This window comes from Arachis stenosperma, chromosome 10, assembly GCF_014773155.1.
Source record: "Arachis stenosperma cultivar V10309 chromosome 10, arast.V10309.gnm1.PFL2, whole genome shotgun sequence".
Taxonomy (NCBI): domain Eukaryota; kingdom Viridiplantae; phylum Streptophyta; class Magnoliopsida; order Fabales; family Fabaceae; genus Arachis; species Arachis stenosperma.
Window position 1 is genome coordinate 79816448 of NC_080386.1, and position 15443 is coordinate 79831890.

The window sequence follows — 15443 nt, forward strand, 5'->3', positions numbered from 1 at the left end:
GGGAATCCGGAAGGTCTCACCTTGTCTGTGGTATTCCGAGTAGGATTCCGTTCATGAATGACTGTGACGTGCTTCAAACTTTAACCTGCTGGGCGTTAGTGACAAACGCAAAAGAGGGATTCTATTCCAGTAGGAGCGGGAACCAACCGGTGATTGGCCGTACTGTGACAGAGTGCGTGCATTAGCTTTCACTGCGAGGATGGGATGTAGCTATCAACCATGGGTGATGCCTCCAGACTGGTTAGCTGTGCGAGTGACAGCCGTACAGGTTATTTCCCCGAGAGGAATGAAAGTAGCCACAGCTGATAGTGAACCCCTATACAAAGCTTGCCATGGAAAGGAGTAAGAAGGATTGAGCAGAAGGAATAGGAAGGCAGGCGTCCGAGAGCTCTACAGCATCTCCATTCCGCTTATCTGAAATTCTTACCAATGAATCTACATAAGTATTCTATCCTTTTTATTATTCCTTTTTATTTAACAATCCAATTATCACTATTACCCTTTAATCTGCCTAACTGAGATTTGCAAGGTGACCATAGCTTGCTTCATACCAACAATCTCTGTGGATTCGACCCTTACTCACGTAAGGTTATTACTTGGACGACCCAGTACACTTGCTGGTTAGTTGAACGGAGTTGTGAAACAGACTATGAAGTTGATTTTAACCCATGGTATTGTGCACCAAGTTTTTGGAGCCATTACCGGGGATTGTTTCGAGTTGGAAAAGAACAGTGATCACAATTTCGTCCACCAAGTTTTTGGCGCCGTTGCCGGGGAACAATTAATTTCGAATAACAATTCAAACAATTGTTTCCAACCCACAATGGTGCCAAGTTTTTAAACCCGGCAACAACACCAAGTTTTTGGCGCCGTTGCCGGGGATTGTTCGAGTATGGACAACTGACGGTTCATCTTGTTCCTCAGATTAGGTAATTTATTTTTTGTTTTATTTTTCAAAAAAAAAAAATTTTTTTCAAATCTTTTCTAATATGTTTTCGAAAATTTATTCTAAATTTTTAAAGAATGAATTCTAGAGCTTCATGAAAAATGTTGAAGCCTGGCTGGCTGTAAAGCCATGTCTAATTCTTTTGGACTGAGGCTTCCAATAATAAGTATATAAAGTTGGATGAAATATCAACTGCTGTATGCTTGATTTGTCACTTAAGGCTTGGCTGGCCATTGGCCATGTCTAGTGTTTTGGACTGGAGCTTTCATTGAAAGCTTGGCTGGCTATTAAGCCATGTCTAATTCCTGGACCGAAGCTTTAGACTAACATTGCATGATTCCTGGAATTCATATTAAAAATTTTGAATTTCTTATTTTATTTTCTCTATAATTTTTACGAAAAAAATCAAATAAAATACAAAAAAATTAAAAAATCATAAAAATAAAAAAATATTTTGTGTTTCTTGTTTGAGTCTTGTGTCAAGTCATAAGTTTGGTGTCAATTGCATGTTCATCTTTTTCTTGCATAAAATTTTCGAAAAAATTCATGCATTCATAGTGTTCATCATGATCTTCAAGTTGTTCTTGATGAACTTTCTTGTTTGATCTTCATATTTTCTTGTTTTGTGTTGTATGGTGTTTTTCATATGCATTCTTGCATTCATAGAGTCTGAACATGAAAAATTTCTAAGTTTGGTGTCTTGCATGTTTTCTTTCCTTGAAAATTTTTCAAAAATATGTTCTTGATGTTCATCATGATCTTCAAAGTGTTCTTGGTGTTCATCTTGACATTCATAGTGTTCTTGCATGCAACATGTGTTTTGATCCAAATTTTTCATGCATTGAGTATTTTTAGTATTTTTCTCTCTCATCAAAAAAAAAAAATTCAAAAATCAAAAAAATATCTTATCTTTTTAAATCTTATCTTTTTAAAATCTTTTTCAAAAATCATATCTTTTCCATTTTTTCATCATTTTCGAAAATTTCAAAAATCTTTTTCAAAATATTTTCAAAATCTTTTTCTTATCTTTACATCATATTTTCGAAAATTGCATCAAAAATTAATGTTTTGATTCAAAAATTTCAAGTTTGTTACTTTCTTGTTAAGAAAGATTCAAATTTTAAGTTCTAGAATCATATCTTGTGATTTCTTGTGAGTCAAGTCATCAATTGTGATTTTAAAATTCAAATCTTTTTCAAAACTAATTTCAATCTTATCTTTTCAAAACCATATCTTTTTAAATCATATCTTTTATATCATATTTTTTTCAAAATTTTATCTTTTTCAAAAATTTGATTTTAAAATATCTTTTCTAACTTCTTATCCTCTTATCTTTTCAAATTTGATTTTAATATCTTTTTCAACTAACTAATTAATTTTTTGTTTGTTTCTTATCTTTTTCAAAACCACCTAACTACTTTTCTCTTTCCTATTTTCGAAAATATCTCTCTCTTTTTCAAAAATTCTTTTTAATTAATTAATTGTTTCGTGTTTTAATTTTAATTACATTTTATCTCTAATTTTCGAAAATCACTAACCCCTTTTCAAAAATTATTTTCGAATTTTCTTTTCTCTTTTCTTATCCTATTTAATTATTTAATTACTAACACTTCTCTTCACCTCTCTTCATCCAAAATCCGAATCCATTCTTCATTCTTCTACCCCCTTTCTTTTTCTACTAACATAAAGGAATCTCTATACTGTGACATAGAGGATTCCTTTTTCTTTTCTTGTTTTCTTCTCTTTCATATGAGCAGGAACAAGGATAAAGGCACTCTTGTTGAAATTGACCCAGAACCTGAAAGGACTCTGAAGAGAAAATTAAGAGAAGCTAAAATACAACAATCCAGAAACAACCTTTCAGAAACACTAGCACAAGAGGTGATGGCCGAAAATAATAATAATGATGCAAGGAGAATGCTTGGTGACTTCACTAAGCCAACGTCCAAGTTTGATGGAAGAAGCATCTCCATTCCTGCCATTGGAGCCAATAACTTTGAGCTTAAGCCTCAACTAGTTGCTTTAATGCAACAAAACTGCAAGTTTTATGGACTTCCATCTGAAGATCCTTACCAGTTTTTAACTGAGTTCTTACAGATCTGTGACACTGTAAAGACAAATGGAGTTAATCCTGAAGTCTACAGACTCTTGCTTTTCCCTTTTGCTGTAAGAGACAGAGCTAGAGTATGGTTGGATTCTCAACCCAAGGATAGCCTGGACTCATGGGATAAGCTTGTCACTGCATTTTTAGACAAGTTCTTTCCTCCTCAAAAGCTGAGCAAGCTGAGAGTGGATGTTCAAACCTTCAAACAAAAAGATGGTGAAACCCTCTATGAAGCTTGGGAAAGATACAAGCAGCTGACTAAAAGATGTCCATCTGACATGTTTTCAGAATGGACCATTTTAGATATATTCTATTATGGTCTCTCTGAATTTTCGAAAATGTCATTGGACCATTCTGCAGGTGGATCTATTCACCTGAAGAAAACGCCTGAAGAGGCTCAAGAACTCATTGACATGGTTGCAAACAACCAGTTTATGTACACCTCTGAGAGGAATTCCGTGAACAATGGGGTACCTCAGAAGAAAGGAGTTCTTGAAATTGATGCTCTGAATGCCATATTGGCTCAGAACAAAGTGTTGACTCAACAGGTCAACATGATCTCTCAGAATCTGAATGGATTGCAACATGCATCCAACAGTAATAGAGAGGCAGCTTCTGAAGAAGCTTATGATCCTGAAAACCCTGCCATGGCAGAGGTTAATTACTTAGGTGAACCTTATGGAAACACCTATAATTCATCATGGAGAAATCATCCCAATTTCTCCTGGAAGGATCAACAAAAACCTCAACAAGGTTTTAACAATGGTGGACGTGCAAGGCTGAATAATAGTAAGCCATATCCATCATCTTCTCAATAACAGACAGAGAACTCTGGACAAAACAATTCTAATTTAGTCAACATAGTCTCTGATCTGTCAAAGGCCACTTTCAGTTTCATGAATGAAACAAGATCCTCCATCAGAAATCTGGAGGCACAAGTGGGCCAGCTGAGTAAGAAAGTTATTGAAACCCCTCCCAGTGCTCTCCCAAGTAATACAGAAGAAAATCCAAAAGGAGAGTGCAAGGCCATTGATGTGATCAAAATGGCCGAATGCACAAAGGAGGAGGAGGACGAAAATCCTAGTGAGGAAGACCTCCTGGGACGTCCTTCAAGCATGAAGGAGTTTCCTATTAAGGATCCAGAGGAATCTGAGGCTCATCTAGAGACCATAGAGATCCCATTAAATCTCCTTCTGCCATTCATGAGCTCTGAAGAATATTCATCCTCTGAAGAAGATGAAGATGTGATTGGAGAGCAAGCTGCTCTATATTTAGGAGCTATCATGAAGCTGAATGCCAAACTGTTTGGTAATGAGACTTGGGAAAGTAAACCTCCCTTGCTTATTAGTGAACTAGATACTTGGATTCAGAAAACTCTACCTCAAAAGAAACAAGATCCTGGCAAGTTCTTAATACCTTGTACCATTGGCACCATGAGCTTTGAAAAAGCTCTATGTGACCTGGGGTCAGGGATAAATCTTATGCCACTCTCTGTAATGGAGAAGATGGGGATCATTGAGGTACAACTTGCCTTGTTCTCATTACAATTGGCAGATAAGTCCATAAGACAAGCTTATGGATTAGTAGAGGACGTGCTAGTAAAGGTTGAAGGCCTTTACATCCCTACTGATTTCATAATCCTAGATACTAGGAAGGAAGATGATGAATGCATCATCCTAGGAAGACCTTTCCTAGCCACAGCAGGAGCTGTGATAGATGTCAACAGAGGTGAGTTAGTCCTTCAATTGAATAGGGACTACCTTGTGTTTCAAGCACATGGCCATCCCTCTGTGACAGAAGAGAGTAAGCATGAAGAGCTTCTCTCAGTTCAGAGTCAAGCAGAGCCTCCACAGTCAAACTCTAAGTTTGGTGTTGTGAGGCCACAACCAAACTCTAAGTTTGGTGTTCAAACCCCATATCCAAACTCTAAAGTTTGGTGTTGGGAATGCTACACACTAAATTGACCTGATCACCATGTGGCTCCATGAGAGCCACTGTCAAGCTATTGACATTAAAGAAGCGCTTGTTGGGAGGCAACCCAATTTTATTTATCTAATTTTAGTTTATTTTGTTTCTTTGTTATTTTTGTGTTTAAATAGGTACATGATCATGAGGAGTCACGAAAAAAATCAAAAAAAATTAAAAACAGAGTCAAAAACAGAAGAAAAAAATTTTTTACCCAGGGGACGCACGGGCTGGCGTTCAACGCCCAGAAGGAGCATCTTTCTGGCGTTCAACGCCAGAACAGAGCATCTTTCTGGCGTTGAACGCCCAAAACAAGCAACAACCTGGCGTTTAACGCCAGGATGCGCACACAGAGGACAATCTGGCGCTGAACGCCAGAAACAAGCATGAAACTGGCGTTCAACGCCAGAAACATGCATAACATGGGCGTTTAACGCCCAGAACGTGCATCAAGGGGCGTTTGAACGCCAGAATGATGCATGAAGGCATGTTACATGCCTATATGGTGAAGGAATGGTATTTGTTTTCACCTCAGGATCTGTGGACCCCACAGGATCCTCACCTCAGGATCTGTGGACCCCACAGGATCCCCACCTACCACATTTCTTTTAATCCTAATCACATTCTTCTAATCCAAATCTCATTCTCAATGTCACACTTCCCAAAAACCTTCACCTATCACCTCAATTCCTCTTCCCAATTACCCCATTCACCATTCACATCATCCTCCTCTTACCCATACACCCCACCTACCCCCACTACTTTCAAATTCAATTTCCCACCCATTCCCACCCAAATTGGCCGAACCTATACCCTCCCCTCTCCCTATAAATACCCTTCTTTTCTTTTACATTTCCACACAACTCAAACCCACATTCTCCCACATAGCCGAACCCTCTCTTCTCCCTCTCTACCATATTTTCTTCTTCTTCTTCTACTCTTCTTTTCTTTTTGCTTGGGGACAAGCAAATTTTAAGTTTGGTGTGGTAAAAAGCCTAAGCTTTTTATTTTTCATTCACCATCAATGGCACCCAAGGCCGGAGTTTCCTCAAGAAAAGGAAAAGGGAAGGCAAAAGCTTCCACTTCCGAGTCATGGGAGAAGGAGAGATTCATCTCCAAGAGCCACCAAGACCACTTCTATGATGTTGTGGCAAAGAAGAAAGTGATCCATGAGGTCCCTTTCAATCTCAAGAAGAATGAGTATCCGGAAATCCGACTTGAAATTCAAAGAAGAGGTTGGGAAGTCATAGCCAACCCCATACAACAAGTTGGAATTTTAATGGTTCAAGAGTTCTATGCCAATGCATGGATCACTAGAAACCATGACCAAGGTATGAACCCAAGTCCGAAAAACTATATCACCATGGTTAGGGAGAAATACTTGGATTTTAGTCCGGAGAATGTGAGGTTGGCGTTTCATTTGCCTATGATGCAAGGTGATGAACACCCCTACACTAGAAGGGTCAACTTTGATCAAAGGTTGGACCAAGTCCTTAGGGACATTTGTGTGGAAGGCGCCCAATGGAGAGTTGACTCCAAAGGTAATCCAGTCCAACTAAGAAGGCTGGACCTCAAGCCTGTAGCTAGAGGATGGTTGGAATTTATCCAAAGGTCCATCATTCCTACAAGCAACCGATCTGAAGTTACTGTGGATCGGGCCATCATGATTCATAGCATCATGATTGGAGAGGAAGTAGAGGTTCATGAAGTCATATCCAATGAACTCTACAAAATAGCCGACAAGCCTTCATACATGGCACGGCTAGCCTTCCCTCACCTCATATGCCATCTATGTTATTCAGCCGGAGTTATCATAGATGGAGATGTCTCCATTGAAGAAGACAAGCCCATCACCAAGAAAAGGATGGAGCAAACAAGGGAAGTTCCTCACGGCCCTCAAGGAGAACAAGAGGAGGTTCACCATCAACAAATGCCTCAAATGCACTTTCCTCCCAACAACTACTGGGAGCAACTTAATACCTCCTTGGAAGATTTGAGCCATAATGTGGAACAACTAAGGGTGGAACACCATGAACACGCCCTCACTCTTCAAGAAATAAGAGAAGATCAAAGAGCAATGAGGGAGGAGCAACAAAGGCAAGGAAGGGACATAGAAGAGTTGAAGAACATCATTGGTCCTTCAAGAAGAAGACGCCACTAGAGGTGGATTCATTCCTTGTTCTTTATTTCTTTCTGTTTTCGGTTTTTAATTATTGTGTTTATCTATGTTTTGTGTCTTTATTTCATGATCATTAGTATGTAACCATGCCTTAAAACTATGAATAAAATCCATCAGTCCTTCACCTCTCTTAAAAGAAAAATGTTTTAATTCAAAAGAATAAGAAGTACATAATTTTCGAAATTATTATTGAATTTAGTTTAATTATATTGATGTGGTGACAATGCTTTTGTTTTCTGAATGAATGAATGAACAGTGCATATGTCTTTGGATCTTGTTGTTTATGAGTGTTAAAATTGTTGGTTCTTGAAAGAATGATGAACAAAGAGACATGTTATTGATGATCTGAAAAACATCATGAAATTGATTCTTGAAGCAAGAAAAAGCAGTGAAAAAAAAAAGGGGATCTAAAAAGAGTATATAGAAAAAGAAGGAGCAGTAGAAAAAGCCAATAGCCCTTAAAACCAAAAGGCAAGGGTAAAAAGGATCCAAGGCTTTGAGCATCAATGGATAGGAGGGCCCAAGGAAATTAAATCCAGGCCTAAGCGACTAAACCAAGCTGTCCCTAACCATGTGCTTGTGTCATGAAGGTCCAAGTAAAAAGCTTGAGACTGAGTGGTTAAAGTCGTGATCCAAGGCAAAAGAGTGTGCTTAAGAGCTCTGGACACCACTAACTGGGGACTTTAGCAAAGCTGAGTCACAATCTGAAAGGGTTCACCCAGTTATGTGTCTGTGGCATTTATGTATCCGGTGGTAATACTGGAAAACAAAGTGCTTAGGGCCACGGCCAAGACTCAAAAGTAGCTGTGTTCAAGAATCAACATGCTTAACTAGGAAAGTCAATAACACTATCTGAAATTCTAAGTTCCTAAAGATGCCAATCACTCTGAACTTCAAAGGAAAAAGTGAGATGCCAAAACTGTTCAGAAGCAAAAAGCTACAAGTCCCGCTCATGTAATTAAATTAATATTCATTGATATTTTGGACTTTATAAGTATATTCTCTTCTTTTTATCCTATTTGATTTTCAGTTGCTTGGGGACAAGCAACAATTTAAGTTTGGTGTTGTGATGAGCGGATAATTTATACGCTTTTTGGCATTGTTTTTATATAGTTTTTAGTAAGTTTGAGCTACTTTTAGGGATGTTTTCCTTAGTTTTTATGTTAAATTCACATTTCTGGACTTTACTATGAGTTTGTGTGTTTTTCTGTGATTTCAGGTAAATTCTGACTGAAATTGAGGGATTTGAGCAAAACTCTGAAAAAGGCTGACAAAAGGACTGCTGATGTTGTTGGATTCTGACCTCCCTGCACTCGAAATGGATTTTCTGGAGCTACAGAACTCTAAATGGCGCGCTCTCAACGGCGTTGGAAAGTAGACATCCAGGGCTTTCCAGCAATATATAATAGTCCATATTTTATTCGAAGAATGACGACGCAAACTGGCGTTGAACGCCAAGTACACGCTCCTTTCTGGAGTTAAACGCCAGAAAAACGTCATAATCCGGAGTTGAACGCCCAAAGCACATCATAACTCGAAATTTAACTCCAAGAGAAGCCTCAGCTCGTGGATTGATCAAGCTCAGCCCAAACACACACCAAGTGGGCCCCGGAAGTGGATTTATGCATCAATTACTTACTCATGTAAACCCTAGTAGCTAGTCTAGTATATATAGGACATCTAACTATTGTATTAGACATCCTGGATTGTATTTTGATCTAGTGATCACGTTTAGGGGGCTGGCCTCTCGGCCATGCCTGGACCTCTTTCACTTATGTACTTTCAACGGTGGAGTTTCTGCACACCATAGATTAAGGGTGTGGAGCTCTGCTGTACCTCAAAGATTAATGAAGTTCTATTTTCTTTTATTCAATTCTCTATCTTATTCTTATTCCAAGATATTCAAGGATGTAAAAGTTTTCAACCTTTACTAAGACATCCTCTACCAGACCATATGCCTTTTTTAGTGATTTATCTACCATCTCTAAAGAGATCTTGGCAGCTTGCACCTCCGAAATTCTCAGCCTCTCCATTATAGAGAGAGGCATGAGGTTTATGCTTGACCCTAGGTCGCATAAAGCCTTCTCAAAGGTAATTGTCCCTATGGTGCAAGGGATTAGGAAGCATCCGGGATCCGGAAGCTTTTGATGTAGTTTCTACTGAACCAAGGCATTTAGTTCCTTGGTGAGCACTGGAGGTTTGTCCTCCAATGTCTCTATTCTAACTAATTTGGCATTCAGCTTCATCAGATTTTCCAAGTATCGTGTAACTTGCTCTTCCTTAGTTTCATCTTCCTCAATAGAGGAGGAGTATTCTTCAGAGTCTAAAACCTGCAACAAGGCATTCAAGGGAACCTCTATGGTTTCCTCATGAGTTTTAGTTTCTTTTAATTCTTCCATTAAGGGGTCCTTAGTGGGCGCAGAACGCTCAGTTGCCCCCATTGTGGCGTTCAATGGCACAACTTGCTCCTTCTTGGGCATTGAACGTGCAGCCTCTACTCCATGGCTGGCATTCAATGCCAGAGCTTCCTCTTCAGATTTGGCCTTGGCTTCTATACTGAGAGCCTTGCACTCTTCTCTTGGGTTTACTTCAGTATTACTTGGAAGAGTGTTAGAAGGGATCTCAGGGATCCTCTTACTCAACTGACCAATTTGTACCTCCAGATTCCTAATGAAGTATCTTAGAGAGATCAGAGACTATAGTAGCTAAGTCAGAGAGGCTCTGCTTAGACGTCTCCATCTGTTGTTGAGAAGGTGGAAATGGTCTGTTATTGAACCTATTTTGGTTCCTTCCACCTTGATTGTTGTTGAAGCCATGTTGAGGCTTATGTTGATCCCTCCATGAAAAGTTGGGATGATTCCTCCCCGATGAGTTGTAGGTGTTTTCATAAGGCTCATTAATGGGATTTCTTGAGGGATTCTCAAATAGTTAACCTCATCCATCATGGGTTGATCAGGATCATAGGCATCTCCTTCATAGGAGGCTTCTTGAGTGCTGCCAGCTACAACTTATAATCCAGTCAAATGCTGAGAGATCATGTTGACTTGTTGGGTTAGGATCTTGTTCTAAGCCAATATAGCATTCAGAGTGTCAACTTCCAGGACTCCTTTCTTCTAAGCCACCCCATTGTTCACAGGGTTCCTCTCAGAAGTGTACATGAATTGGTTGTTTGCAACCATGTCAATGAGTTCCTGTGCCTTTTCAGGTATTTTCTTCAGGTGGAGTGATCCACCAGCAGAGTGATCCAACGCTATCTTGGATAATTCAGAAAGGTCATCATAGAAGATATCTAGCATGGTCTAGTCTGAAATCATGTTAGGAGGGCACCTTCTGGTCAGTTGCTTGTACCTCTCCCAAGCTTCATAGAGGGATTCTCTCTCTTTTTTCTGAAGGTTTGAACTTCCACCCTAAACTTGCTCAGCTTCTTAGGTGGAAAGAACTTGGTCAAAAATGCATTGACCACCTTATCCTAAGAGTCTAGGCTTTCTTTAGGCTGAGAATCCAGCCATAGTCTAGCTCTGTCCTTTACAGCAAAGGGAAAAAGCATAAGCTTGTAAATTTCTGGATCCACTCTGTTAGTCTTGACAGTATCACAGATCTGCAAGAAGTCAGAGATGAATCTGTTGGGATCTTCTTGTGGAAGTCCATAAAACTGGCAGTTCTGTTGAACTAAAGTGACCAGTTAAGGCTTCAATTCAAAATTATTTTCACCTTTGGCAAGTATGGAGATGCTCCATCCATAGAAGTCAGAAGTGGGTGAAGTAAAGTCACCTAGGACCTTCCTTACGTCTCCTCTGTCATTAGGGTTGGCTGCCATGTCTGTATTCTCAGCTTCTTGTTCAAAAAACTCTGTGAGGTTTCCTCCGGAGTGTTGTTCTCCAACTTGTTGTAAACGCCTCCTTAGAGTCCTCTCAGGTTTAGGATCAGGATCAAAGAGAGGTTCTTTATCCCTGTTTTTGCTCATAAATAAAAAGAAAGAACGCAAGAAGAGAAGAAGAAAGGATTCTCTATGTCAGAGTATAGAGGTCCTTTGTTAGAGAGATAGTTCAAGAGGAAAAGAAAAGAAGATGTCCTTTTAATAAGGACATTTTTCGAATATTAATAGAGAGAGAAGAGGAGATATTTTCGAAAATAGAGAGGGAAAGAGAGATGAAATTTTTAAAAAAGAAGAAAGAGAAAGTAGTTAGGAAGTTTTGAAAAAGAGGAAAGAGAAAGGAGAATAAAAGATAAAACAAGTAACTTACTAATTAACAAGATTTGAAAACAAAATAAAAGATTTGATTTTGAAATTCAATTTTAAAAAAAATTAGAGAAATAAAAATTAAAAGTTTTAAATTTAAAAAGAAGATAAGATAAGCAAGTTTTAAAATTTAAAAAGAAATATAAGATAAGGATTTAAGAAGATTAGGAAATATAAGATTTAAAAAATAAAAATTTTGAAAATCAAACTTTAAAAGATAGTAAAGATTTAAAAAGATAAGAATTTGAAATAAAATTTTGAAGTAAAAAGATATTATAAAGATTTGAAAAAGATTTGGAAAGATAAGATTTGAAATTTGAATTTTGAAAAAGATTTGATTTTGAAATTCAAAAATTGACTTTTAAATTTTCAAATTGAATTTTAAAATTTGAATTTAAAATAAGATAAGATAGGATTTTTGAAATTTTAAAGAAAGATAGGAAAGATAAGATAAAGAATTGAAAAAGATTTGAAAAGATAAGATTTGAAATTTAAAATTTAAACTTTACTAACAAGAAAACACCAAACCTAAAATTTTTAAATCAAGATAAGAAAAGATAGCTAAGATTTTCGAAAATTTGAATAAAGATAAAAGAGATATTTTTGTATTTTTTCAAATTATTAAAGAAAAAGAGAAACAACTAAAAGACACCAAACTTAAAAATTTAAGATCAAATGATACAAATTTTCAAAAATTAAAGGAAAAACAAATAAAGGACACCGAACTTAAAATTTTTAAAATCAAACAAGAAAAATATCAACAACATTTCGAATATCAAGATAAACACTCAAGAACAGTTTAAAAAATTTAAAGAAAAAGTTGAAAACAGACGGGACACCAACTTAAAAACTAATACAAGACTCAAACAAAAGATAAAGATTACTAAATGAAAGGGTTTTGAAAAATTTTTTTGAAAAAGAAAACAAAAGACACAATTAGAAGTGCAACTAAACCTTAAAGAATACCTAATCTAAACAACAAGATAGTCCGGTAGTTTTTCAAACTCGAACAATCCACGGCAACGGCGCTGATGTGAGGGTTATTGTTAGTCTAGAATTTCATTAAATATAGATTCTCGTTGCAAGTATAGTCTAGACCAACAAACAATCCGCAATCAATGTTTAATTTTTCAAATCAAAATAATAACCGAGATCAATAGTACTTCAACCTCGGGTCGTCTTCCCTAGGATGCAATTGAAATGTTACGCTTTCGGTTGTAGAGGACAAAAGGGGGTTTTGTAATCAAAGAAAAAAATATTGAAAGAACTTCGGTAATAAAAGAACCAAGAGATGATCAAAATTGTAATTAATGCAATTAAAGAGAAGATGGGATCAAAACTAGTAAAAATGCTATAAATGCAAGAAGAGCCTCGACTTGGGAATGAGGATCCAAGGAATCCTATCATCGCCATAACCACAACTATGATAATTATGATGGATTAATCTCACTAAGTCAACCTTTAACATCAAAGGATAAGTTAAGTGAGCATAATTGTTATTAATCTACAAATCCTAACTAACTTACCAAATTAATTGGTAAAAAGCTAGCGTTAGTGGAAACAATAACAACTAACAACCCAAGAATGATCACTAAATGTTGGACTTATGGCTCTAGTAACCCATAAACTCATTTTTCCCAAGTCAAGGGGTGGAAATCTACCCTATAACTAAAATTGGCATTCATCAAACACATGGAGGGCATAATCATAAAACATGGCAAGATTGGAAAAATTATAAAAGCTATAAACCATAAATGATCAAAATCAATAAAAGCAACTCAATAAACATAAAATAAGCATCAAACATCAAATTTAACAACTAGAAATCCAAAATTGCAAACTATGCATAAATCAACAAAAGAGAGCAAAATATACGAAAGTGTAGAACGAGTAGTGTAATTAAAAGAGGAATTAAAGAAATACTTACAATGCAATTGCTAGAATCCAAAATCAACTTGAAGTATAAAATTCTACAAACCCTAATGTAAATCCTAAGAGAGAATTTTCTATACGACCCTACTCCTACTCCTACTATGTAAAACTATGGAAAATAAAGTCTAAGTCCTAATGCCTTCATATGTGTTGATTCTCCCTTCATATAGCACTTCAATTTAGCCTTCAAGCCTTCCAAAATGGGCTAAGAAGCCTCAGAATTCGCAAAACACGTGTTTCATTAATGCAACCAAGTGCAGGGACCTGTGCGTACGCACAGATGTGTGCGTACACACACTTGGCTAAAAGTTGACCTGTGCATACGCACAAGTGCTTGTGCGCACGCAGACTTCGCTGTGTGTGCTTTTCCTTGTTTTCTTCATGTGTTCTCCCTTCTACATGCTTTCTTCCACTTTTGCCTAGCCAATCTTGCCTTTAAGGCCTGAAATCACTCAACAAACATGTCATGGCATCAAATGGAATAAAAGTGAAATTAAATTGTTCATTTCAAGCACAAAAATGCATGTTTTCACATTTAGGTTCATTTTAGGGACAAACAAACAAAAGTATGCTATTTTGGTGCTTAAGTGTGAGTTCATGTGCTAGAATCCATCCATATTGAGTCAAAATATATCATCAAATATGGACTCGTCGATTCCCCCACACTTAAATAATAGCATGTCCTCATGCTAAACCAACAAGGAGAATGATAAAAAAATGGGTAATCAACTTATTAAATGTAACTACCTATATGCATGCAAGTATATATATACTATCTATACCTATATACCTATCGTTTCCTATATGATTGGTGAAAACAAATAATCCACTTTCCAAGCAAGAATATGGACATATAGGACAAAGCAAGGAAATAATCCAATATAAGCAAAATCTAGAGAATTGATTCAACTCATAAAAAATGAAGCAACTTGCAAGAATACATGATAAGAGGTATGGAAACATAGAGTTGAGTAATTGAACCCTTACTAGGTGTGTGTATACACTCTAATCACTCAGTGTCTAAGGGTTTAATCACTCAAGTCTCCTCCTAATAATGCTTTCAAGGCTTTGCTTTTCTTCTAACAATCAACAACAGGTGATTCATGAATGCAATTATCATGAGGACTTATTAGGGTTGTAATGGGGTTAAGGTAAATGTGGGATAGATATGGCCAAGTGGAGTAATTCAATTGAATCCTTGATTAGTTTAGGTATCCAACTCAACCTATATCAATCTAATAACAAAAATTATGCAACCTAACCTTCCAATTCTAACTTTTTCCACAAATTCATGTATGCTCTTTCCTTTACATCATATATGCATTCCTTATTCATTTTCCTTCACTTAGGGGTAACTTTCATCCCCTTTTCATGATTTTTTTGAAAATGAAATGCATATGGTTTTAGTAGTTCATACATGATTGTTCCCATTTTCCAAAATTTTCAATGAAATACCCAAAAACAAACATTTTTCTATTTACTACCAATGTTTCCCAAAATTTCCCCACACTTAAATGAAACACACTCCTCAACCTAAGCTAATCAAGGATACAATCCAAAGTAAATCATGGTTTTTTGCTTAACGTTGTAATGTGGTGATATTACAAACAATGGGGGGAAATAAGACTCAAAAGGGTTAACAATGGTAGATGCAAAGGGTAGGTCTATATGGGTTAGTGAGCTATGCAAAGATGGCCTCAATCATGCTCAATGCAATTCAAAACATCAATCATTGGAAATAAAGAATCAAGCAAAACCAAGATTACAATCATAGACGAGATATATCACGCAATGAACAAAATTAGTGGTTAAAAGGTGTAACCACTCATTCAAGCTCAAAAACTCACAAGGTGTTTGTTCTTTACTCTTCTATGTTCCGAAATGATCATTCGAGCAAGTTTGAAAACAATTTTCTCAATCAATTCAATAGAATGCCCTATAACAAAATTCTTGGAAATCTTTGTTATTTTTCACCAAAATTATTTCCTATATGCATGTATGTATGTTGTGATGGATTCACACTTTTCAAAATTCTCCTAGTTCTTTTTATAATTTTCAACATCGCAAAAATTAACAT

General features: G+C 36.8%; 1 non-coding gene across 1 annotated transcript; it reads right to left on the minus strand.

The window, feature by feature from the left end:
• Positions 1–3226: 3226 nt before the first annotated feature.
• LOC130959283 (small nucleolar RNA R71) lies at positions 3227–3330 on the minus strand. The gene has a single exon (XR_009078376.1). It is a non-coding gene; the product is annotated as a small nucleolar RNA R71 (small nucleolar RNA).
• Between the last annotated feature and the right edge of the window lie 12113 nt (positions 3331–15443).